At 45.4% G+C, this 27,783-nt stretch overlaps 1 long non-coding RNA gene across 2 annotated transcripts in view; it reads right to left on the reverse strand.

Moving 5' to 3' along the window:
• Positions 1 to 2,276: 2,276 nt before the first annotated feature.
• Positions 2,277 to 27,783, reverse strand: part of LOC144761521 (uncharacterized) — an 80,347-nt gene continuing 54,840 nt past the window's right edge. The window contains exons 1-6 of one of the 2 annotated variants that reach the window (XR_013595759.1): positions 11,488 to 11,510; positions 3,752 to 3,837; positions 3,551 to 3,655; positions 3,374 to 3,460; positions 3,071 to 3,135; positions 2,277 to 2,513 (exon numbers count right to left, since the gene is read on the reverse strand). This is a non-coding gene — a long non-coding RNA (uncharacterized LOC144761521). Of the gene's footprint in view, positions 2,514 to 3,070; positions 3,136 to 3,373; positions 3,461 to 3,550; positions 3,656 to 3,751; positions 3,838 to 11,487; positions 11,511 to 27,783 lie in introns of those variants that run through there. The other variant, XR_013595758.1, reaches the window with a different exon arrangement.

The following is a 27,783-nucleotide window of genomic DNA, read 5'->3' on the forward strand; positions in this document are numbered from 1 at the left end:
GAGCAATTTAACTTTTGTGGTATGCTATTTGGTAATCACTAATGCTAATGTATTAAAGGGAAATCTGGCCCTGATTTCCAAATGAGTAATTCCTAGTGGGTTGCCAATAGACCTACCTCATGAATGTTAATGAGGTATATCACAATTTGTGACTCACTATGTTTCCCTGCCATGACAGGGATGGGGGCTTGCTGGGGTCAGCAGACCACCATGTCTGTGATTGCTTTTAAATAAAGCAATCTTTTATTTTTCAAACACAGCCCATTTTCCTTAAAGAAAAACAGGTTCCATTTAAAAATTAAAAAACACGTTTCATTTTTATTTTTTAAGAGTAGACAGTGGTCCCCCTTCTCTAATTTTTAAAAAATTTTTTTAAACATTCTTAAAGGAGAAGGGGTCGCCTTCCCATTTGAGAATGGATTTCCACCAACTTTGATTTGATGGTAAAGTACATATTTTTTGCATATTTAGGATGCCCTAAACCCACCTATTCCAAATACTGAATCATCATAGGTCGCAAACATAAATTGCGATTAGGTAATCAGTTATGAAATCTTAAGTTGGGTTTCATACAATAGAATCAGACTTTTTACAAACAAACGGACCAATTCTAGAAATCAGGCCGTTAATGACTGCAAAAAGTCTTCTTGCAACTGTCCCCAAATCTTCTTGCACTGGCAATTCTCATCTGAACGTAACATGGAGTTTGCACCTGAACCGGAATTACAACTTGTGTGAAATTACTGCACAGGCTTGCCATGTCCTTCTCAGATACATTTTTGCTGCTTGAACTTTAACTGTCTGAATTTTACAGTTTGGAAAAAGGGGGAAATATTGTATGTTTATGTTCCCTCACATTCTGACCGGTGGAACTTATGGGTAACTTGTGTGTTGTACTGCAACTTGTATAAACCAAACCCTGTTCTGGCAGTATTTCCACAGCCGTCATTACCACATCAAAATGCTGACCTCGTCAAATGAGGATCATAGTAGAAACTTATTATCATACCTAACACTGTTCGTCTCATTGTAGATACCAGGCTATGCAAACAGTATATCGAATGCATTGATTTGTTTCAAAGAGTTATACTTAGATAAGCCTTAATTAATGTATTACCTGTCAATCCTGTAATGTGAACACATTTGCATACTCTATTTTGGGAAACAATTAAGGAAAATACTGTCTGACATTCTGAAGGTCATTTTGAGCCATTCCATACAATTTCTTCTTTAAACCTTTTCTTTTCACTTTTTTATAATCAAAACTAACAACCATGCAGCACGATTAACTTTGGTTAGATTAGAAGGTACACACTGTATAGAACTTTTGGAACAGGGGGTCTCTAGTTGGCAATGGTTTGCACCTTTTTTCTTTTTTTTTTTTGTCCTCATTTGCCTGACCCTCGTTTCCAAGAAAAGAACGCCAACCACCATACATGTCAGTAGGCCAAAGGTTAGATCGTAATCCTTAGTGACGCCCAGACATAGAGGCCTGACTGGCGGGAGACACTTTCTGGATTAACCGAGGAGGGAAAGATGTTAGGCGGCCTGCCAATCCCCTCTAGAACTCCATCGAGGCATATTTCGGCCTGTAGGACCAGTTGCTTTCGAACAGAACCACCACGTTGGACCATGGAGTATATAGGCATAATCATCGGACCCAGGGAGAAAAAAAAAAACCCTGGGGATGATGGCACGAAAATTACCTCCACTGAACCAGCAAGTTCCAAAAGGTGAGGTTACGTTTACTGCAGGATCTGGCCAGATCCACCTTTGATGTATCATATAGGGACATCAGCCAGCCTGCGTGTGATGGTACCTTAGAGTCGACCCAAAATTTACAGATCTGCCGTCTCGCAAGAAGAATTGCATAGAACAGGAAGGCCTTTGCAGGTCCAGTAATATTGTCGTCAAGCCCAAAAATAATCAATGGTAGTGTGAGGGATAATGATGTTTTAAGGATCGAGTCCAAGGTGACCTTTATCTCGTCCCAAAATAGATTGATTGGGGGCACTCCATAAACATATGGACGTCTGAGGCACCGGGGAGGTTGCATTTATTACAACATTTTCGTGGTTGGAATTTGGATAACCTTTGCGGGGATAGGTAAGCTCGATGGACCGTGAACAGGTGATTCCGCCTCAACCATGCGGGCTTAACGGTTTTGCTGTGAAGATATCAACCCAGGTGGTAATGAGATAAACTTGCCCACATAGTAGTGGTAAAACACAATAACCCACTTCCGTAGCAAGGACAGTTTTTTAATTAAACAAAAATCATAAAATACCACAATAGCAAAATAATTTTTTATATATTTAATTTAAAAAAAGCATGTAAAAACATGCGATACAGCTGAACAATTAGACGAGATATAATAAGAAAAAGTAAAAAAACAACAATCAAAATTTCATAAAAACATAATATTAATTCCTTGGTGGAACATAAATAGAATATGTTGTTGACGCGCGTTCCGCGACCAGCGCCTTCTTCAAGACAAACAATTTCTCAGATTCCTAAATGATACAGAATTACATTTATTTATCCCATAAAGAAGGACAACAACTCATATTATCAATCAATACAATGATCAAAAGAACAGCATAATGTGACATCTTATATTACCTGTCAAAGCAACACAAACGGAAGTGGGTCAAAATTAAATATGGCCTTAAATGATAAACAAGTAGCACCCAGGAAGGGAGAAGAATGATAAGTATAGACTTCAGTGCTCATTTTGAAAATATCTTATTAGGTAAAATGCCATAATTAGACATTGTTACTAGGCTGAAAGCGAGCATTTGATATTGATCAGGTCAGAAAGGATGTCAGTGAATTATTAAAGATAAGGAGAGTATAGAGAGGGTGCAACAGTCACTATTCACATGTTTCTCAATTTATTGTAACTAATCATTTTTAATTGGTTTATTATGATAATATACATCTAGCATAAATTCATATTCATGATCATGATTACTTAGAGAAGGACTATACTGACTGCTACATACAGTATATCGATCTAATAATCTACTTATGAACTTAGTTAATGACAGACAAGTACAGGTATACTTACTATTTAGCATGATGCATGCACACATATATATTGTTAGCACGACTTCTCACAATAGGAGAAAGGCTCTAAAAAAATGAAAAAACGCTATTAGGTTCAAGTAACTATAGGGTTTTGATGTGGAGGACGGCAATTAATTCATTAGAGCAGTGAGGGAGAAAACGAGGTTTCCTAGCTAATTTCTCTGGCTAGATTATTCTACGGGTTTATCTAAAAAGTTGTAATACCCCGTAGTTCTTACAGTTACATGAAAGGGCATATTGCCACTCAAAAGTGTGTTCGAAGAGCCAAAGATAGCAGACTTACTCGGTGTTTTCAATTGATTCGTCTTAATGATTCAACATCAGTGGTTCATAAATACAAACATGAAGTTCTTTGGGATCAATAAAATCTCTAAGGGACAAAAATAAACAATAACAAAGATAAATTTACCAACTTCAGTTGTGGTTTCAATTCTAATTCTGCTAAAGGAGGGTTCATTACCTGAGAAGAAAATGCTCACGTGCAAGATTTTGCTAACGGCGGATATAAGGTAAATGAAGACACGCTCTCTTGATTTCCTTTTTTTTAATAAAAATGGAGAGATTACTGTGGATATAAAACAAAGGCCCATGTCAGAGGAGTCTTATACCAATGCAGCTTGTGAAATGGGCAATAAGCTGTTAAATAGACCAAACGACATACCGTAGTTGTAAGACAAATAAGCTTCGCCTCCACTGTTGTAAACCGGCAGAAATAATAAGTTAGCTCTGGTTTAGCGTTATCCGTTCCTGTGAGGTAAAGGACAAACAAAATTGTATAAGCAGACCTAATGATAAGACTACAATTGGCCAACAACGCTGTACATGTAAGTCGAGACAGTGCTGGTTAAATGGTTGTGCGTACCTCCAAGCAAGTAAAATTCTTTGCGAGGTGTTTTACTGCTGATTCATGCATTACTGGCTGGCGAGGATAAACACGCCAGAACTGAAACAATATAAAAGGGGTGTGTGAACAATACGGTTCAATAAATCTGGGGCACATAACAAATAGCACGGGGGACAAATGCACATACCGGCTAGTGAAAAACGGATCAGCATGTAGAGGCTTGCTAGTTCGATGAATGTATCCGGGTCACGATCGACAACGGAGTATACAGGAAGCACCAGCGTGAACGTGGGCCCGCCTTTAAATAGGTGTGTCCTAGTAAGTTGATGTCACATGTTTCCGGTTGGAGAATCATGGAACTAAAGATAGGACTCTTTTTTCGTAGCTAATAGGCGTTAGTTTTCACTTTATGGTACCTAAGTCAAATAAATATAGAAACTATACCTGGATGGCGGGGCAATCTATTTGATCCAGTGATCCGAGAATATTCCAAGAATTAAAACGAAAGATAATTATTGAAGTTCTTATACGAACAGATCGCTGGATAAAGTATTTTATAATTATAACAAGAAAGTGAACAATCGCAATAAAGGAGTGTATGCATTTAGTACATATTGGCCTAGGATCATTATGCCCAAGTGTGTCACGATGTTGTAATATGGGCAGACCATCTTGTAAAGTACATCTGTAATATGGTATAGTATTTAGCTGCAGTCTGAAATTCAAAAAACAGTACCAATAAGGTATAAAGTCTCAGACTGGTACTCTAGGTCGTGGAATAAATGCAATTAAACTCCTACCAGGACTTAAGGTACAGGAGGGGACCGTATAAATATCATAAGGCAAGTTCCCCATGGTTACTCTATTCAGGTAATGGCTTTTTCCCATGGGATTTCACTGTTCAAGCCTGAGCGAAAGGTATCCAGGGAAAATATCCAAAAAACCTCCAGTTTTTTACGGATCTTTTCTCCGCCTTTGCTGTCTGGTACATTGACCTTTTCTAGAATGCGCCACTTAAAGTCATCAGGGCCGTGTCCTAGTTCCATAAAGTGTTTCACCATTGGTGCTAAAACTTTACCAGTTCTTATAGCAGAGCGGTGCTCGGTTAGACGAACCTGAATGGGTCGTGCAGTCTCTCCCACATAGCCCAGAGAGCAGGGGCATAAGAGGAAGTAAACAAGGTTGGCAGTTTTACAGTTCCACATGTTTTTAGCCATAGCCATATAGCCATTATGAGTGAATGATTCTCCTTCTATAATGTGGGAACATGATTTACAATTGGAGCACTTGAATGTGCCCTTCAAGACCTGATTTATGTGTATCGATCTCTGAACTAGACAATCAGGGTTAGGCTGGTTCTGAAATCTGGAACGTACTATATGGTCTTTTATATTCTTGTTTCGCTTATGAGCGAACAAGGGCTTCTCCAATTTGAGATTTCCGGTACTATTACTGTTCAGAATGTGCCAGGAAGAATTAATTACTTGTTTAACTTTAGCATCCAAGGTTGAATGCCTTGTTATACAGACGAGTTGTTAACGGTTTTGTACAGGAGAGTGAACGATCTTATCCACAAGTCCTCACACTGAAGGCCCATGTCACCTGCCCACTGCTCGTCAGGGAAGGTAAACTCCCCATCCACCTCCTACAAAATGGTCCAATACCAAAAGGCTACTTCTTTGCCCCCCGATTGCCTTTCTACGAGCTGGTATTCCAAGTTGCTACTCCTCCCCTAATGGGCCTTTTTCCTGATCAACTCTCTAGACCAGCTGACGAGCTGTATATATTTAAACCTAGATAAAGCTGGACCCACTCTTTCATATAGCTCGTCCCATTCTACCAATGCCCCTCCTGCTAGCAATTCACCCCATCTTAGGATCCCTGCCTCTCTTAGGGGTAGTGCAAGAATATCCCCACAACAGGGGGAAGCCCAGGGGAATCCCAAATTGGAGCGAGATTTGAGAAGTAGACCAACCCAATTCTTGCCTTAATCAGCACCCAAGTTTTGGCCAATGAGTGTATGATCTTTAGCCTCACCTTTTTGAAGAACTTCTGCTCCCCAAATTTAAATAGAAAACCATCAAATGGCAGGTCCGCCCCATTAAGCATGGCCTTAAACATTTTCCCAATGGATGAACTTGATGGGGATTTCAGCAGCATCCTAGAGTGCAACACCTGAAACGCCCATGCGTAGTATTGTAGATCTGGTAGGGCAGGCCCTCCCTTTTCCCGCCTCCTTCTCAATTTCTTCCAAGCCAGCCTGGTCGCCTTGTAATTCCATACAAATGAATTAATTTCCTGTTGGCATTTTTGGAGTTGCTTGGAGTCGAAGGCTAATGGGATGGTGTTGAAGATAAACGTGAACTTGGGAAGAATGGACATTTTTATTAAACTTATTCTCCCAAGAATGGTCAATGGGAGAAAGGTCCAAGATTTTAGAAGCGCCCGACATTCACGGAGGACCTGGTCCAGGTTGGTCTTTGCAGTGTTACCGATTTCCTGAGTGATCTTAATTCCCAGATAGCGCATTGATGAAGTTACTGCCAGCTGTCTGTTGCAAATGTTCCACATCATTATCTCAGTTTTCCCTGTGTTGATCTCATACCCAGAGATCCGCCCGAATTCTTCCGCCCTTTTAACAACTATAGGAAAGGCTTGCACAGGGTCGCAAGTATAGATAATGATGTCATCTGCATATAGTCCTACCCGCTTGGCCCATCCTCCAAACTCATAAGAGGGGATGTTATGCTACTCTCTCAAGGTTTGCGCAAAGGATTCTATATACAGATTGAATAGGAGGGGGGAAAGCGGGCAGCCCTACCTGGTTCCCCTCATGATGTTAAGGGGCTCTGTGAGAGTACCATTGACCAACAGTTTAGCCCTGGGATCCCTATACAGGAGATCGATGGTTCGACAGAAATTAGCCCCAAACCGAAACTTTCTCATTACCGCGGCCAGTTAGGGCCAATTAACCCTATCAAATGCTTTAGTAGCATCCAGAGTGGCCAAGGGGAGGGAAAAAGTAGAGGCGATGTCTATAGCTCCAACCAGGTCATGAGTTAGGTCTGCCAACTGACACCCCTTATAAATCCCTTCTGGTCTTGGTGGATAATTGAGCCGATCTCGCTCCCCAATCGTGCCAACAGAATGGCTGCAAAGATCTTATAGTCGTTATTTAGGAGCAAGATCGGCCGATAGGACCCGCAATCAGTCGGGTCCTTACCAGGTTTAGGGATTAGCACAATAGTCGCCTCACTCCATGACTCAGGTGGCGCCAAGCCATTTAAAAAAATGCCATTAAAGAGGGCAATCAACGATGGAACTATGGCAGGACCTAATACCCGGTACAACTCCCGTGATAAACCGTCCGGGTCTGCCGCTTTTCCTCGCTTCAATTGCCCGATAATTTTACTGACTGCGGCTTCCGAAATTTCCTTATCTAGGTGTTCGCTCTGATCCTTTGTAAGAGTAGGCAGTTGAACCATTCCTAACCAGGAGTCCCTAACAGTGGGGTCATCCGTAATCTCCTCCTTATAGATGGTCTGGAAGAATTCCTGGAAAGCGCTTCCAATTTCCGAGTTAGAAGTCCTAGCTGTTAAATCCCCTTCTCGTTTAATTTCCCTAATATATTTTTTGGCTTGGTCTGATTTTATCTTCCAGGCTAGGACCGTACCAGCCGCCTCTCCATACTCAAAATTTGAGAGTTTGCTCGCCTCCCACCTCTTTGCCACCCTTCCCTGTAATACATTTTCCAGGTTTTTTTTCAGTTTGGCCCAGTTCTCAAGATCTTCTACAGATCCTCCAGCTGGGCCACACCTCTGATCTATAGTACGCAATTCCTGCTCTAAGTTTTTGACTGCCTCCCTATATACCTTCCCTCTGTGTGAGGCTCTGTTGGTTATGCACCCTCTTAAATAGGCTTTAAGAGCTTCCCACACCGTTACTATACTAGCCGAGTTCAGGTTGATTTCCAGAAAAGCAGTAGACTCCACTAACAGGAAGCTTTTCTCACCCTCTACGAGTAGAATCGTCCGATCGAAGGACCAAGAGGTGTGTCTGATCTGTTGGGAATGTGTCAAGGTAAAAAGGATAGCTGAGTGATCTGATAGGTGGGAGGCAAGGTATACCAACTGTTTCAGTGCATCTCTGAGATTGTTACTGAAGAGAGCATAGACGATCCTCGACTTATGATTGTATTTAAAATTCTGGAAAAAGACCCCCAGAGTATTGCCCGCCCTCTCCCTCCATACATCCGCTAAACCTAAAGTTGACATTATTGATAGAAGGGTGAGCCTAGATTTAGAAGGCGCCAGGGCTCTGGAGTTCGGGGACTTATCAAGCCTGGGATTTAAAACTATATTAAAATCTCCGGCCCAAATTACCGGGTCTTGGGAGGTAATCAAAGAACTCTGAATCTTGTTTAAGTAGGATGGGTCATCGTGGTTCGGGCCGTAGTAGCCCACTAAGGTATATGGGTGGCCGTCTAGGACTATTCTAGTCAAGAGCCATCTCCCGTTGAGGTCCTCATCGTGGTCCACGATCTGTGCCTTAGCTACCCTCTTAAAAATGATGAGGATCCCTCGGATATTGGCATTGTGATTCGTGCAAACGAATTTGTCCACCCACCTCTGCTTTTTCAACATTTCATTTACTTCATGTTTAAGCAAATGTGTCTCCTGTATGATGATGACCTGCGCGGGGGAATCTCTCAAGTACTGTAAAATTCTGTGCCTCCTTCCCCTCACACGCAGGCCATTAACATTCCAGGATAAAAATTGAACCACGGTCATAGCCCTTTCCTACTACATCCCATCCCCCCACCAATTGGACTAACACCACTCAGATGTATGAAGAGGAAACCCTTGACCTGAGAGAGATCACTCGGGTGACGTTTGGAGAACTTTCTCAAGGTGAAATTAACGAGAACAGGTTTACAAGGACTTTTTAGCTCCCCCCCATCTGTGCCATCCCCCTCCCTCCCTCATTACACTGGCCAGATAGATAGCCAGGTTTGCGTCATTGGACTAGCCCTCCCCTCCCACCTCACCCTATGCTATGTACAGGGACCGGTAAAAGACAAGAATATAGAGAGAAAATATCTCGAAAAAAAAGAGAAGGGCGTAAGGAGGCAGGAAGGTAGGAAGGGAACTCCAACCCCCCCAATTTGAACTGTGAGTTCCAAATATATTTTGTGTTCCACCCACCTTTTATATCTTTTTGATTTCCATAAAAAAAAAAAGTTCTCTCTTTTTTTCCCCATTTATATTTAGCCCTTTTTCTTTATTTTATTTACTCTTCGGTTTACATACAGATATCATTTTTTAATGTTTTTTAAGCCTTTTATAATTCTTTATTCTTGTAGTTTATTTGTTCTTTCACTACGTACTCCATTTCAAGGGTACATATACAGGTGACCATCGGATGCCCCCAAAAAAGGAGAAATTGCTGTACTTAGTGCATGGGGAGATCTACTTCTTTTGGGTCCGCTGCAGCCTCAAGATCAATAGATGGAACATGGGGCGTAATCCCTTTATAGCTATAGAACCCCCCCCCCGTGAGTGTTCAGTAATGGATGTAATTAATTCATCAGCTTCCAGAGGGGAGCGGATGCTGTGCATTTTATTATTATACATAACCCTCAAGAAGGCGGGGAACCTCATCTGTACTGTTGCCCCGACAGCCCTAAACATTTCCATTTTCTGACCAAGCTCCCATTGTCTGTCTAGGGTAGTTTTTGAGAGATCGGACCGAACCTCGAAAGAGAAGTCTGGGGCCTTTAGTGACTTCGCCTTCAATGCGAGATTGAAGATTTTTTCCTTTAATGTATAGTAGTAGTATAGCTTTATTTCGATACGGTACATATCATAAAAGCAGGATCACACTTAGAAGCACTACGTATATTGCGCTCTGATGCTCGCCCATTTTTTGCATGCTGCATGGCAAAATTTCTTGGCTGGGCATGGCGCATAAGATCTGCAAAAAAGCTATTGATCCAATAATGTCTTCCTTTCTGTGACCTGTTTTTAGATACTAGTGTAAACATTTGCAAGGATTGCTTAAATGTGTATTTTATGTATTAATGTCTATTATGATTCCCTACGGTATTTTATATTATGCACTTTTGTAATGATTTTACTTTTTGTACTGCTTTTATGATATGTACCGTATCGAAATAAAGCTATACTACTACTACCTTTAATGTATAGGGGCCAGATGTAGGTAGGCCAATACCGGTCGGTAACGGCCGAATTTACCGATTTTCGGCCGTTACCGACCGGTATTGGGCATTTGGGATGTAGGGAACCCGAAAACATCCGAATCGGTAAAATTACCGAATAGGTAGAGTTACCAGATCGAAAACCTTACTGATTCGGAAAATATACCGAATCGGAAAATATACCGATTCTGTAAAGTTTGGAAAATATACCGAATCGGAAAATATACCGAATCCTTACCGAATCGGTAAATTTACCGATTCGTACAATAAGAAATGGTAAAAATGAGTTTTTGAGATGTGGGAAACCTCTTAAATACCGAATTTGCATGAAATTCGGTATTTAAGAGTCGGTATTTACCATGGATTCAAATCAGGTGGTAAACAGCTGCATGGTATAAAAAAGGCCACAAAATGCAACATTTTCACCAGAATGGCGGCATTCTATGTCATTGCGAGGCGGATACGGCTACAGGCAGAAGGAGAGAGGGTCTGGAGGAGGGAGGAGCAGGTGTACAGGCAGAGGATCACTCTATTCCAGCTTACTGAGCCAGAGATCCTACAAAGGTACAGGCTGGCTCCCCAAACTATCCTAACCCTAATCAGGGACCTACACCCACTATTGGAACATCCAACCACAAGGGCACATGCCATCCCACCCCATGTGCAGGTGCTGTGCAGCCTACACCTGCTTGCATCTGGGAGTTACCAGAGTGTGGTTGCTGCGGTAGGTGGGGTGTCCCAGAGCTGTCTGTCACGTTTCTTTAAAAAATTCCTTGATGCCATGTTGCAGAGAATGCATTTCTACATCAGCTTCCGTGCAACGCATGCAGAACTGCTAAGGACAAAGACAGACTTTTATCACATGGCGCATTTCCCAAACTTAATTGGCTGTATTGATGGTACCCACATACCAATATGCCCACCTGCTGCCACAGAGTACATTTATCGGAACCGGAAGTCCACCCACACCATAAATGTACAGGTGATCTGTGATTCCAAGTACATGATCACTGACCTAGTAGCCAAATTCCCCGGGAGTACCCAGGACTCCTACATCTTCCAAAACAGTGGGATCTACGCACGCCTGACAGAGGGGAATTTGACGAAGGATACTTGCTAGGTAACACACTGTGTGAAACTCCCTTGATACGTATTACAGGTGTGTGTGTGCATGTGAGTAATGTTTTTTTCTCTTGCCATTAGGGGACAGTGCATATGCCCTCCGGTCCTTCATCCTCACTCCCTACCTACAGAGGCGATTGAGATCTGTCAGGGGACGCCAGGAAATCATGAGGCATTTCTGAGTCTTGTGCAGGAGGATGGCTACTTGAAGCACCTGTGTCCTGTGGTACGGTGTGGGTAGTTGGACCTGCTTCCTGACTCTCCTCCCTCTCAGGTGGTGTGCCTTCAGTCTCCTGCGAGCGCCTGCGAGACGTTTCACCTGTGGACATATGAGCATACATTAGCTAAGCGCTACTGTCTCACGACACTACAATTAAATATGTATCACATTGTCTATATTCTCTATGCAATTCAGAAAAGGGGGTGGTGATGGACAGAGCATCTGAATTAAGCAGAACACTCCTACCCAGTCAAAAGATCAGGGCTTGATCCATCACCGTTTTTTAGCTCACTGCACCATCCCAGTTCAGAACCTGGCTACATGCAAATTAGTCTCTCCCTGGCCCAGTGCATCATGGGAACAGGGCAGACCAAACTACCAAGCCAATTCTTTACTGGAAAGGAAACAAGCTTCCGGGGACCGGTTTCTGGCATTACAGCCGTCTTGGCCCGGCTTGCTTGAATCCTGATGGTGCAGTGAGCAAGGGACTCATGTCTGAGCATACCCTTCCACTCCTATAGTGGCCAAAACGATTCAGAAAAGGGGGTGGTGATGGACAGAGCATCTGAATTAAGCAGAACACTCCTACCCAGTCAAAAGATCAGGGCTTGATCCATCACTGTTTTTTTAGCTCACTGCACCATCCCAGTTCAGAACCTGGCTACATGCAAATTAGTCTGTCCCTGGCCCAGTGCATCATGGGAACAGGGCAGACCAAACTACCAAGCCAATTCTTTACTGGAAAGGAAACAAGCTTCCGGGGACCGGTTTCTGGCATTACAGCCGTCTTCGGCCCGGCTTGCTTGAATCCTGATGGTGCAGTGAGCAAGGGACTCATGTCTGAGCATACCCTTCCACTCCTATAGTGGCCAAAACGATTCAGAAAAGGGGGTGGTGATGGACCGAGCATCTGAATTAAGCAGAATACTCCTACCCAGTCAAAAGATCAGGGCTTGATCCATCACCGTTTTTTAGCTCACTGCACCATCCCAGTTCAGAACCTGGCTACATGCAAATTAGTCTGTCCCTGGCCCAGTGCATCATGGGAACAGGGCAGACCAAACTACCAAGCCAATTCTTTACAGGAAAGGAAACAAGCTTCCGGGGACCGGTTTCTGGCATTACAGCCGTCTTCGGCCCGGCTTGCTTGAATCCTGATGGTGCAGTGAGCAAGGGACTCATGTCTGAGCATACCCTTCCACTCCTATAGTGGCCAAAACGATTCAGAAAAGGGGGTGGTGATGGACAGAGCATCTGAATTAAGCAGAACACTCCTACCCAGTCAAAAGATCAGGGCTTGATCCATCACCGTTTTTTAGCTCACTGCACCATCCCAGTTCAGAACCTGGCTACATGCACATTAGTCTGTCCCTGGCCCAGTGCATCATGGGAACAGGGCAGACCAAACTACCAAGCCAATTCTTTACTGGAAAGGAAACGAGCTTCCCGGGACCGGTTTCTGGCATTACAGCCGTCTTCGGCCCGGCTTGCTTGAATCCTGATGGTGCAGTGAGCAAGGGACTCATGTCTGAGCATACCCTTCCACTCCTATAGTGGCCAAAACGATTCAGAAAAGGGGGTGGTGATGGACAGAGCATCTGAATTAAGCAGAACACTCCTACCCAGTCAAAAGATCAGGGCTTGATCCATCACCGTTTTTTAGCTCACTGCACCATCCCAGTTCAGAACCTGGCTACATGCAAATTAGTCTGTCCCTGGCCCAGTGCATCATGGGAACAGGGCAGACCAAACTACCAAGCCAATTCTTTACTGGAAAGGAAACAAGCTTCCGGGGACCGGTTTCTGGCATTACAGCCGTCTTCGGCCCGGCTTGCTTGAATCCTGATGGTGCAGTGAGCAAGGGACTTATGTCTGAGCATACCCTTCCACTCCTATAGTGGCCAAAACTATTCAGAAAAGGGGGTGGTGATGGACAGAGCATCTGAATTAAGCAGAACACTCCTACCCAGTCAAAAGATCAGGGCTTGATCCATCACCATTTTTTAGCTCACTGCACCATCCCAGTTCAGAACCTGGCTACATGCAAATTAGTCTGTCCCTGGCCCAGTGCATCATGGGAACAGGGCAGATCAAACTACCAAGTCAATTCTTTACTGGAAAGGAAACAAGCTTCCGGGGACCGGTTTCTGGCATTACAGCCTTCTTCGGCCCGGCTTGCTTGAATCTTGATGGTGCAGTGAGCAAGGGACTCATGTCTGAGCATACCCTTCCACTCCTATAGTGGCCAAAACGATTCAGAAAATGGGGTGGTGATGGACAGAGCATCTGAATTAAGCAGAACACTCCTACCCAGTCAAAAGATCAGGGCTTGATCCATCACCGTTTTATAGCTCACTGCACCATCCCAGTTCAGAACCTGGCTACATGCAAATTAGTCTGTCCCTGGCCCAGTGCATCATGGGAACAGGGCAGACCAAACTACCAAGCCAATTCTTTACTGGAAAGGAAACAAGCTTCCGGGGACCGGTTTCTGGCATTACAGCCGTCTTCGGCCCGGCTTGCTTGAATCCTGATGGTGCAGTGAGCAAGGGACTCATGTCTGAGCATACCCTTCCACTCCTATAGTGGCCAAAACGATTCCGAAAAGGGGGTGGTGATGGACAGAGCATCTGAATTAAGCAGAACACTCCTACCCAGTCAAAAGATCAGGGCTTGATCCATCACCGTTTTTTAGCTCACTGCACCATCCCAGTTCAGAACCTGGCTACATGCAAATTAGTCTGTCCCTGGCCCAGTGCATCATGGGAACAGGGCAGACCAAACTACCAAGCCAATTCTTTACTGGAAAGGAAACAAGCTTCCGCGGACCGGTTTCTGGCATTACAGCCGTCTTCGGCCCGGCTTGCTTGAATCCTGATGGTGCAGTGAGCAAGGGACTCATGTCTGAGCATACCCTTCCACTCCTATAGTGGCCAAAACGATTCAGAAAAGGGGGTGGTGATGGACAGAGCATCTGAATTAAGCAGAACACTCCTACCCAGTCAAAAGATCAGGGCTTGATCCATCACCGTTTTTTAGCTCACTGCACCATCCCAGTTCAGAACCTGGCTACATGCAAATTAGTCTGTCCCTGGCCCAGTGCATCATGGGAACAGGGCAGACCAAACTACCAAGCCAATTCTTTACTGGAAAGGAAACAAGCTTCCGGGGACCGGTTTCTGGCATTACAGCCGTCTTCGGCCCGGCTTGCTTGAATCCTGATGGTGCAGTGAGCAAGGGACTTATGTCTGAGCATACCCTTCCACTCCTACAGTGGCCAAAACGATTCAGAAAAGGGGGTGGTGATGGACAGAGCATCTGAATTAAGCAGAACACTCCTACCCAGTCAAAAGATCAGGGCTTGATCCATCACCATTTTTTAGCTCACTGCACCATCCCAGTTCAGAACCTGGCTACATGCAAATTAGTCTGTCCCTGGCCCAGTGCATCATGGGAACAGGGCAGATCAAACTACCAAGCCAATTCTTTACTGGAAAGGAAACAAGCTTCCGGGGACCGGTTTCTGGCATTACAGCCTTCTTCGGCCCGGCTTGCTTGAATCCTGATGGTGCAGTGAGCAAGGGACTCATGTCTGAGCATACCCTTCCACTCCTATAGTGGCCAAAACGATTCAGAAAATGGGGTGGTGATGGACAGAGCATCTGAATTAAGCAGAACACTCCTACCCAGTCAAAAGATCAGGGCTTGATCCATCACCGTTTTTTAGCTCATTGCACCATCCCAGTTCAGAACCTGGCTACATGCAAATTAGTCTGTCCCTGGCCCAGTGCATCATGGGAACAGGGCAGACCAAACTACCAAGCCAATTCTTTACTGGAAAGGAAACAAGCTTCCGGGGACCGGTTTCTGGCATTACAGCCGTCTTCGGCCCGGCTTGCTTGAATCCTGATGGTGCAGTGAGCAAGGGACTCATGTCTGAGCATACCCTTCCAATCCTATAGTGGCCAAAACGATTCCGAAAAGGGGGTGGTGATGGACAGAGCATCTGAATTAAGCAGAACACTCCTACCCAGTCAAATGATCAGGGCTTGATCCATCACCGTTTTTTAGCTCACTGCACCATCCCAGTTCAGAACCTGGCTACATGCAAATTAGTCTGTCCCTGGCAAAGTGCATCATGGGAACAGGGCAGACCAAACTACCAAGCCAATTCTTTACTGGAAAGGAAACAAGCTTCCGGGGACCGGTTTCTGGCATTACAGCCGTCTTCGGCCCGGCTTGCTTGAATCCTGATGGTGCAGTGAGCAAGGGACTCATGTCTGAGCATACCCTTCCACTCCTATAGTGGCCAAAACGATTCAGAAAAGGGGGTGGTGATGGACAGAGCATCTGAATTAAGCAGAACACTCCTACCCAGTCAAAAGATCAGGGCTTGATCCATCACCGTTTTTTAGCTCACTGCACCATCCCAGTTCAGAACCTGGCTACATGCAAATTAGTCTGTCCCTGGCCCAGTGCATCATGGGAACAGGGCAGACCAAACTACCAAGCCAATTCTTTACTGGAGAGGAACCAAGCTTCCGGGGAGCGGATTCTGGCATTACAGCCGTCTTTGGCCCGGCTTGCTTGAATCCTGATGGTGCAGTGAGCAAGGGACTCATGTCTGAGCATACCCTTCCACTCCTATAGTGGCCAAAACGATTCAGAAAAGGGGGTGGTGATGGACAGAACATCTGAATTAAGAAGAACACTCCTACCCAGTCAAAAGATCAGGGCTTGACCCATCACCGTTTTTTAGCTCACTGCACCATCCCAGTTCAGAACCTGGCTACATGCAAATTAGTATGTCCCTGGCCCAGTGCATCATGGGAACAGGGCAGACCAAACTACCAAGCCAATTCTTTACTGGAAAGGAAACAAGCTTCCGGGGACCGGTTTCTGGCATTACAACCGTCTTCGGCCCGGCTTGCTTGAATCCTGATGGTGCAGTGAGCAAGGGACTCTTGTCTGAGCATACCCTTCCACTCCTATAGTGGCCAAAACGATTAAGAAAAGGGGGTGGTGATGGACAGAGCATCTGAATTAAGCAGAACACTCCTACCCAGTCAAAAGATCAGGGTTTGATCCATCACTGTTTTTTAGCTCACTGCACCATCCCAGTTCAGAACCTGGCTACATGCAAATTAGTCTGTCCCTGGCCCAGTGCATCATGGGAACAGGGCAGACCAAACTACCAAGCCAATTCTTTACTGGAAAGGAAACAAGCTTCCGGGGACCGGTTTCTGGCATTACAGCCGTCTTCGGCCCGGCTTGCTTGAATCCTGATGTTGCAGTGAGCAAGGGACTCATGTTGAATCGTTTTGGCCACCACAAGTGTGGAAGGGTATGCTCAGATGGGAGTCCCTTGCTCACTGCACCATCAGGATTCAAGCAAGCCGGGCCGAAGACGGCTGTAATGCCAGAAACCGGTCCCCGGAAGCTTGTTTCCTTTCCAGTAAAGAATTGGCTTGGTAGTTTGGTCTGCCCTGTTCCCATGATGCACTGGGCCAGGGACAGACTAATTTGCATGTAGCCAGGTTCGGAACTGGGATGGTGCAGTGAGCTAAAAAACAGTGATGGATCAAGCCCTGATCTTTTGACTGGGTAGGAGTGTTCTGCTTATTACAGATACTCTGTCCATCACCACCCCCCTTTTGAATCGTTTTGGCCACCACAAGTGTGGGAGGGCATGCTCAGATGTGAGTCCCTTGCTCACTGCACCATCAGGATTCAAGCAAGCCGGGCCGAAGACGGCTGTAATGCCAGAAACCGGTCCCCGGAAGCTTGTTTCCTTTCCAGTAAAGAATTGGCTTGGTAGTTTGGTCTGCCCTGTTCCCATGATGCACTGGGCCAGGGACAGACTAATTTGCATGTAGCCAGGTTCTGAACTGGGATGGTGCAGTGAGCTAAAAAACGGTGATGGATCAAGCCCTGATCTTTTGACTGGGTAGGAGTGTTCTGCTTAATTCAGATACTCTGTCCATCACCACCCCCCTTTTTGAATCGTTTTGGCCACCACAAGTGTGGAAGGGTATGCTCAGATGTGAGTCCCTTGCTCACTGCACCATCAGGATTCAAGCAAGCCGGGCTGAAGACGGCTGTAATGCCAGAAACCGGTCCCCGAAAGCTTGTTTCCTTTCCAGTAAAGAATTGGCTTGGTAGTTTGGTCTGCCCTGTTCCCATGATGCACTGGGCCAGGGACAGACTAATTTGCAAGTAGCCAGGTTCTGAACTGGGATGGTGCAGTGAGCTAAAAAACGGTGATGGATCAAGCCCTGATCTTTTGACTGTGTAGGAGTGTTCTGCTTAATTCAGATACTCTGTCCATCACCACCCCCCTTTTTTAATCGTTTTGGCCACCACAAGTGTGGAAGGGTATGCTCAGATGTGAGTCCCTTGCTCACTGCACCATCAGGATTCAAGCAAGCCGGGCCGAAGACGGCTGTAATGCCAGAAACCGGTCCCCGGAAGCTTGTTTCCTTTCCAGTAAAGAATTGGCTTGGTAGTTTGGTCTGCCCTGTTCCCATGATGCACTGGGCCAGGGACAGACTAATTTGCATGTAGCCAGGTTCTGAACTGGGATGGCGCAGTGAGCTAAAAAACGGTGATGGATCAAGCCCTGATCTTTTGACTGGGTAGGAGTGTTCTGCTTAATTCAGATACTCTGTCCATCACCACCCCCCTTTTTGGATATTCTCTATGCAGTCATTTCCTTCACTAGTTTGTTGTTGTGCTGTATGACATGTTCTTACATCTCCTGACTACTTATTGCATCATGCATTGGCCCTGTATAGTGCTAGCAGTACTGGACTGGGGTTCACTTGGCCACAAAGGGTACAGATAAGGATGATGGTATGGGGGTAATGCTGTGCATGTCCCTTACCGTTTTTGCTTGCAGCTCTGGCTGAGCTGTCTACTTCTCCCAGTCCGCAGACGCTGTCCGGTTCAATGGTTGAGGCCACCATCTCCTCAGGGGGGATGCTGGGTTCTTGCCTCCACCAGTTTTTGATGCCTGCTTGTGATGTTCAGCCAATTTCTTTTTGGTTTGGCTCCTGAGGTCATAAAATTGTTTTTTCAGGTCCTCTGTGTCTCTGGTGGTCACCCCAACTGCATTTACTTTGTCCATAATTTCCAGCCAGATTTTTCTTTTGGCAGATTCTGCCACAGTGAAGGACTGCCTGCCAAAGAGTTTGTGGTGCACCTTCACCACCTCCTCAACAAGGACCTGCAACTCCATGCTGCTGAATTTGAGTTTCCTCCTCCTCTCAGGCTGCTCTTTTTCCTTGCTGCTTGACATTTTACACTTTTAAAAGTGCACCAAACCCTTTCTGCTGCTCAGTGACTCAGCTCTGCTCCAACTGACTTTCCAGGGGCTTATAATTAGTTGCAGCTGCCTGTGTAGCCACTTCCTGGGAGGGAGGGGCAGGGTGGTAGCACCTGATTGGCTGCCTTCCCAAGTTTCACTTTTGTTTGCTTTCCGATTCTGTATTTACCGATTCGGTATTTACCGATTCGGTATTCCCTATGCATTCCTATGCGGCAAAAGCCCCATAGGAATGCATGGAGGATACCGAATCGGTAAATACAGATTCGGTAAATACAGAATCGGTAAATACAGAATCGGTAAATACAGAATCGGTAAATACGGAATCGGTAAATACGGAATCGGTATTTTCCGATTGTCTGATACCGAATTTTACCGATTCGGTATTTTTTACCGATTCTTTTTCTACATACCATTTACCGATTCTAAAATACCGATTCGGTAAAATTCGGTATTTTAGAATCGGTAAAATCGGTTTACCTACATCCGGCCCTAAGTAAGGAAATTCAGTAAGATCTTTCTAGGTTTCACTCTCCCGGGGTTGAGGCGGAAATGACCTCTGTGGATTCTCTGGATATCTCTCTCTCGAGAGTTTCCGCTGTTTCCTCCAGATTGAGGGCGTTCTTTAGTAGTTACACCACAAAAGCCTTGATGTCTCCACCCTCTTTCCCCTCCGGGACTTTGAGAAGTCGAAGGTTATTCCTTCTAGAGTAGTTCTCCAGGGACTCAACCCTTTCTTTCATCACATCCCCCTCTCTCTTTAGGGATTGGATCCTGGTTTCTGCAGACTCCAGACTCGCTTTTAGTTCCCCGACTGAACCTTCCAGGCTCTCTGTTCTTTCAAAAAGCCCGTCTACCTTTTTCTCAAGGGTATCACAAATCACCCTGATCTCGTTCTAGTTTGTCTTGGATTCCGCAAAGCCGTTCCTTATCTCATCTCTCATGGCGGTCAACAATGCCTCCAGTGAGCTGCCACCCCCTTCTCTCCGACCTTTCCTCTGACCATAGCGTCTCCTGTGGCCCCCTCAACTACCACCTCGGTAGGGTTGGGCTCCCCAAGATCTGCTGCTAAAATTGCTTTTGAGGTCACTGTTGTCTCTGTTGTGACAGCCGAACTAGTGGAGTCAATCGCTGTGACCACTGGGACCATGGTGTCCTCATTCATGTTTCCCTGAGGAGTACAGTCCTCCGCCTCTATGCTTTGTGTGATGACCAGGACTTGAGGCAGCGCTTTAAAGTATGATCGCAGCGAGGGTGTGATACGAGTCACACTGTCAAGGGACCCCTTGGTTTTACCTTTGCCCTTTGACCTGGGTCTGGAACTAGTTTTAGGGTGCGGTGCTCCCCCTTTAGTAAAGCCCCCCCTGCCTCACCCCTAGGCAGTCGCTAATGTTGTCCGCTTCCACCCCAGCCTCGACCTCAGCCTCGGCCCCAGCTTCCCCCTCTACTCCCACCTCACTTCCACCGTCCGTGCCACCATCTGGGGTGCAGTGGGGGGGGCCTTGCAACTCTCCCATTGCTTTCCCACAGGGGTACTGTTCCGGGAACCCTTCCTCCGCCTTCTGCCCTTGGCTCCTCGTCTCCCTGATGTATTACTGGCGACTTTCAGGGGCTTCAAACATTCAGCATCCTTAGTGCTCCCCGAACCCTTTATACCGCCCCCCCGCCCCCCCTCCTTACTGCTCAATTCACTGGAGGCTGCATGGGGTCCACGAGCGGTCTCCTTCGCTTCTGGATTCTGATTACTTTCTTCCCCGGTAGCGTTGTCCTCAGGCTTCGTTTGTCCCGAGCGGGGATTAACGAAGATTGGGTGAATCCGCCCTTCTCCCCTCTCGCCTCCTACTCTGAGGAGCCCGTGAGCCGCCGCCATGTGGCCGCGCCATAGCTCCACGGCTGCCTGTCTCCACCGCTGAAGCGAGGCGGGGGAGGTTCCGACTTCACGCCCACACACATCGGTGCAAAGCTCGGAAACCACTTTCCATATACCTCCCGTTCGGTTGGATGGTCCGGGGCACAGAATGTGTCACTCCTTGATCCCCAAGCGGATGCCCACAAGTTTTTACCTCATCTTAGGTGCCGGTAAGATCCGAGTAGTGAGTGCGGTACAGTGCGGTGGGGAGAGAGTCAGTCATTGACGCGCGCACCGCCCTAACCAGAGGCCGCCATGTTTCCCTCCGTCCAATGGTTTGCACCTTTGTCCAAATAGGGACCCTTGCTTCTAGTCAGGGTAAGGGGGCTACACTCCTAAAATAACCCCGACTTAAATCTGTGGTAGCTTGGCACGAGCAGGAAGGCTTATCTCGGAGGCAGTGTGTAAAGCATTTGTGAACACATTCAGTAATATAGTCAAACACTACAGATGGACACCACACAGGTTTTATATAAATAAGTATTCTATATATAGACTTAAAACAAGACCCAAACAATGAAAATTCACAATAGAACTAGGAAAATGACTTTTAAATGGTAAAAATAGCTTTGTTCAAAGTTGATGGTAAATGCGACACATTTCTCACAAAGTACCTTTGGATGCGTAACGCAAGATAAACAAAAGGTTCGTAGGGAGGACGATGAGTCGGTCCCTTGTTTCGGGAGAGGTGATGCATCTGTTCCTCAGTGCCTGCGCAAAATAGGCTATGTATCTGTTCCTTACCGGAGAGGAGGTGATGCGTAGATCTCATTTTGCGTTCCGGTTATGATGCGACAAGATGGCGCCTCGATGCGATGCGACGATCTGGTGCAATACGACAAGATGGCACCTTAGATGTGATGACCTGAAGGTGATGCATGAACGCCTGATGGCCGTGCGGTGACTCAGGAACTTCTGAGCTGCAACAGGCCCTGCGACATGCTTCTACTGTGATGCGACGGCGACCCTTGCGGTGGCATCATGCTTCCCCGGTGATGCGATGACAAACAGCTGCGAAGGAGAAACACTTCTCCGGTGATGCGATGGCGACCTCTGCTAGAGCGACACGCTTCTCCGGTGATGCAACGGCAACAGCTGCGGCGGCGACACGCTACTTCTCATTGCGTCGCGCTTCCAGCTCCCAACAATACGCAGGCTTCTGCAGATTTTCACAGCAAGGAAATTCAGGGAGGAGCTGGTGGTGAAGTCTTGTATCCCTGAGACTTCAGCAGGAGGCAAGCACACTTCAAACTCTTGGAGATTCTTCTTCAAGATGATGAAAGTTCATTAAAAGTTCCTTCTACTTTCCTTGGCAAATAAGTCACCACTGCAGGCCAACCGCAGAAAATAGCACAACATCACATGGGTAGTCAAATCGTTCAGCTTCTTTGGTTCCTCTCCTTGACAAAGGTTTGTCTTGATTCCCAGAAGTGATCTAAAGTCTTGGGGTCTGGGTCCCAATATTTACACTACTAATTTATTTGTTCTCTGAAGGCAGAGAGTGTCTGTAACTGGCCAAAACCAGTTCTGTCCTCACTGGTGCAGATTCCTGGCAGTAGGTGGAGACAGCATTGTTGAAAGCAGACCTGGCCTAGATAGCTGAAATGAAATCTCCTCCCCCTACTCTCTATTCTATGAGGGCTCAGGGGAGTGAAAGTAAATCTCCGCCCCCACTCTCTATTCAGCCAAGGTCCTATTCAGCCCAGCCCTGACACATCAGACTTATAAGCCCTCGTGTTACTCACAAACCAGACATGCAATACACAACCTAGACTAGAGGCAGACTGGATGGTTAGGTAAGAAAATACCTACTTTCTAAAAGTGGTATTTTTAAACACAGAATGTAAAAATCACCTTTACTAAAAGATGTATTTTAACATACCGAGTTCAGGCATACTAAATTTGTTTTTCTACCATGTTCCCTGGGTCAGTTAGGATTATGAGATGTTATAATCAAACTGCCGATTCTGGACAATGAGGACAGTTAGCCTTGCAATAGTGAAAAACTAAATTGGCTGTAATTCACTATCAGGACATGCCACACACACCAGGGCATGTCCTACCTTTAACTTACAATGCACCCTGCCCTTGGGCCTACCTTAGGGGTATCTAACATGTAGAAAAGGGAAGGTTTAAGTGCGAGTAAGTGGGTGCACTTACCAAGTCGACATGGCAGTGCTAGACCGTACACAGGCTTTGCAATTGCAGGCCTGAGACACACTTTACAAGCTGCGTCTGTGGGTGGCACAATCAGTGCTGCAAGCCCACTAGCAGCATTTGATCTACAGGCCCTGGGTACACATGGTGCACTATACTAGGGTCTGACAAGTAAATCAGATAAGTCAATCATTGAGTCACTAATCCCTTACAACAATTTACAATAGGGAGCACTTGCACTGTGGCACTGAATAGCAATGGCACAGTGCCCAAAGCATGTAAACCAGCAAAAACATATCAAAACATAGGAGACAATATCGAAAAATGGAGGGGAGACTCACGCCAATGGTACCAGGTCTAACAAGAACCTTTCATTAAATTTACATAACATTGTTCAGAAGACAAGTGTCTGAGAATAAAATAATGACACAGCAAAGAAACACAAGCAGTTACAGTTCTAGCGGAGATGACAGCGCCTCTACTAACCCGAGTCAGTACCCTCATGACTTAATCGGGGGTCATAAAATGTTCACACAGTCACCCATGCATCCAAGTCATCCTGAAGCTCTTCATATTTTCCACTGTGTTCCATGCGGAGCTCCTCCAACCAACGACCACTCTGCCACATCCCTGTTCCAGAGGTCCACTGACGGGACCCCTGGCCCCATCCAGGAGATAGCCACCTGCCACCTGGCCAACACCAAGGCCAACTGCAAGAACTTGTAGGTCATTTTCCTCCCCTTGGGCCTAGCAATGTTTTCCCGCAGACAGAATTGTGGTGTAAGGGTTCCCCACAGCACCATGGTAAGCAAACATCAATCTATCACTATGACCCAGTAAGCCCTCTCCTGCGGGCAACCCCAGGCCATATGCAGAAAGTTCACCCACACAAAGCCACAGTGAGGACAAATATTGGTATGATCTGGAGATATACGGCTCAAAGCCAGAGGAGTCATGTAGGTATGGTGGAGAAAATTTAAGTGAATCAACCTAAATGAGTGTTACTAGAGACTGACCTTGTCAGGGCACAGACCCGGACCCAGTCCTCATCCATTAGTGGGTCCCCGAGATCAATGTCTCATGCCAACTGAGCCCTCAAAGGTCAGCGAGTAACATCTGCCACCATGGCTTTAAACAGCAATGACACTAAGTGCCGGTTGTACCCACAAGACAGCAAAGCCCCTAGTGCACTGTACATGTAATGTGCCACGGGGTGCGCCATCCGCCCAGATGTATGGGGAAAACTCTGCCAGGTCAGCATAATGTAGAAATGGACTAGGTCCCACCTCAAACTCAACTTGTGCATCCTCGAAGGAGATGTAGTGCTCGTTAGGACATATATCCCCCATAATTTCATAACCCTCCACCCCGTCATGCTTGGTAGGACACATTGGTGTCCATGCGCTGGATTGAAACAAGGGTCCGTATTGGCAGCTAATGAGAAACGGTGCCGTCCGAAGAACCACTGCCACCAGCTGCTGCCACACACATGCGGTTTGTCAAACCACATAAGGCAATTCCATCGATATACCTGACACTTCCATCAACAGTATCGGGAGGGCAACTCCCCCAACTGTTCCAGCCACTAGCCGCTTTTCTCAATTACTGCTGTCGGCCAACCACCAGGCTGCATGCTGTATATGGCCTGCAAAATAATAATACTTCAGCCGGGGTACATCCAGCTCCCCTCCCTCATAACTCCTCACCAAAATCTCCCAGGCCACCCTGCTGTATTTACCTGCCCAAAGAAGTGAATTGAGCAATTAATCCAGTTGTCTGAATAGGCTGGAGGGTAGGTTGTATAGGAAAGTTTAAATTGAATAAAGGCAACACAGGAGAAGCACCATCTTAGAGTCAGCAATTCTACCCATAAGCGACAGTGGCAATGTATTTCAAATCTTCTCCGAAGAATGTAACAAATTCAGCACCAAGCCAATATTGTACCACAACTGGTTTTCTTTTGTGTGAGCAACCATCACTCCAAGGTAGCAAACACAGTCCAGTCCTCTGAGAGCCCCACCAATGCCGCCAGTCGGAACAGTAACAACCTTTTACGATTTAGGCAAAACCCGAACACCTCCCCAAACTCATCCAATAGGCATTGCAAAGCTCCAAGTGACTCCCTAGGAGCTCTAAGAAAAAACAGAGTGTTCACGGCTTATACCTTCCAGCGGTCTAGCATCGCTGCCAGCTCTATGCCACTCCTATGTAATTCGCAGCGGACCCTAATCACCATAGGCTCTAGCACCAATGCAAACAATAGGAGCAATAATGTCAAGTGTCTCCCCATTACCCAACTCTTCCATGATAGCGTCTCACCCAGCCCCAGGTGCTGAGATGTATATAAAGCAACCAAATCCATTCCCTAAAAAGCAGCCCAAACTCCATGACTCTCAAGACCTCCAGCAGATACCCCCAGTACACAGTAATAAAATCTTTTTCAATGTCAATCGAGACGAACACCATTTCCTCAGCCATACCTTCTACCTCATGTAAGACGTGCATGAGTCTCCTTAGATTCATCCCCTTGTTATGACCTGGGATAAACCTGCACTTGTCCTCGAGTACTAGGTCCCTCATGATAGGGCTCGGTGTAGTGTAGTTCCTATATTCCCAATAGGCTCTGCGCATTGGAATAATATATCCTCTAGATTTGACGTAGGACTTATGTCTACTAGGACACTATCAAATATATTAGACTTAATTGTGAGTGCAATATCCTCGAAAGGAGTGTATTCCGCTGGAGGTTCCTCTAACTTGTAGAAGTGGAACACATGTATTCTTGGATTTGCTTCTGGGAAGATAATTCATGAACAGAATACCTCTGTCTGCCGATATTCATGTGCCTCTATGACAAAATGTACCCTACCACCTCTCGGTGATGGGCTATTTTCTATAAGCTTTAAAGCTATTGTTTTCCGTTATTTTTTCCGGGATGATAATAGCATCCGCGTCGTCTTGTTGGAAACCTGTAACGTCAAGATCTGGTTGGTTTGTATTTATTGCAGCTCCACCGTGCTCGGTGTCGCTATTCGACATTTTGTTGAAAGTCTTGCAGAGCAAGTTTCAAGGAAACAAAGATAAGGTGCACAATATTTTGGAACACTGTATCCTTCAACGTTGAACAAAACCAAAAACTAATACATAGGATTTTTCGTTCTACTTAGTTGTGGCGGATATTTTATCCTTTAACCCACTCCAGACGTCTATTGGAGTATTTTACAGGAAAAAGGGGTTTCTGTGAAAAGCACGACTCAGTTACTCTAGTATCTAGGGTTAAACTAGTGCCTTACCAAACGTTGGGCGCCATGTTGTGTAGTTCCTATATTCACAATAGGCGCTGCGCATTGGAATAATATATCCTATAGATTTGACTTAGGACTTATGTCTACTAGGTCTTTATCGAATATATTAGACTTAATTGTGAGTGCCAGCTAGCTCTGAGGTCACTAGAAACTTTCTTGAATGAACAAGAAGTGATTAGTTTCTGACAACCGTATAAACATGACAACTTTGTTTCCCCAAGATAAAACGTATCTTCAGAACCGTGGAAACAATAGATAGATATTTTAAGTCAATCGTGCATGCTTTGTTTCATCAGAGGTGCAGAGAAATAGAGAGATGGGCGTTTTCAATAAAAGTATTTATTGAACAGTCTTCTTTCTCATGCAGACGAAATGAACTGCTACAACCGTAATACTGGCTGTAAAGTATAATGGGTACAGCAAGAAGAGTATTAATAATACAATAAATTATTGTAAAAGCATGGTATGGTTTCTAAGCCATAGAATAAATAGATAATAACAAAAGACTAAAAGTACTCAACTGGTGCTTCTAAAATACGCCTAACCCGATGTACCTAACCTAAGTCTAGTACGAGGGAAGAAGTAAGTGTGGTGTAGCATAAGTTTTGTATTTTTTTGCCAAGAATCATTCCAAGATTTCTCTTAGGGTCTAATCAGCTCCGTACCTTGGTTTAGAATGAAGGAGGTCTGGTATCTCTCTGTCTCCGGACTCAATTTCCCAACACCCCGCAAGAGGAGCTTGGAAACACTGGAGCTGGATTTCTCGGCAAGAGAAAAGACAGCGTCTCTCTCAGTGCGTCTGCTGGAGGGTCGGCTTCCTTCGGCACTTGCTGTAGCGAGACGCGTCGGCAAGTAGATAGTCAAACTGCTCCAAACCACTGTGTGTTTGCTATGGCAAGTGTGGGCATATTTATACCTTGAAGGTGCAGAGTTTGACGTACAGTTGGACATATTAATTTCATCAAAGAATCTCAGTTCTTTGAAAACTCCATGAGTTCTTGGACAAATCAATATTCAAGCAAGGGGAAGTCCCTAACTGCTGAAGCCGAATTTTCCAAGAAATCGTTGTGGCTTTTCGGAACTAGTGGAAGTATCCCTGCCTGTATTTGGACTGCATGGGCTATGTCTAAATATGGTTATGATTTCTATGCCTATATCAGGACAAGGTGATTTATACCTATATAAGGGCATGCATCGGGAAAATTACACAAGGGTCCTAAAATGCTATATAACACCCACTCCACTTTATTATGTTCGACATTACTAAATTTAAGCACTAAAACATATCTAAAGGATGTGTTTACAATCCCACTCAAAAATACATAAAATGCATTTGAAATGGTTGGGAACTTCGCAAACTAATAGACTCTTTTAAATCCACTGGCTGCACTGTGTACTTACAGGAACCAGCTTGCCTTAAAGTCATCAGGAATGGCCAGCTATCATTTTTTACGGATCCAGAGGAAGCGACTAAGCATTTAGAGAAACTTACGAGAGAGAAAGTTTAAAAATATGAAAAATATTTAACTAGAATCACTAAAATTTACAAGATATAAACTCGCCGTGCGCTTACCTGAGACCTAATAATTAATGGC

The sequence above is a fragment of the Lissotriton helveticus genome, chromosome 6 (assembly GCF_964261635.1).
Source record: "Lissotriton helveticus chromosome 6, aLisHel1.1, whole genome shotgun sequence".
Classification (NCBI taxonomy): domain Eukaryota; kingdom Metazoa; phylum Chordata; class Amphibia; order Caudata; family Salamandridae; genus Lissotriton; species Lissotriton helveticus.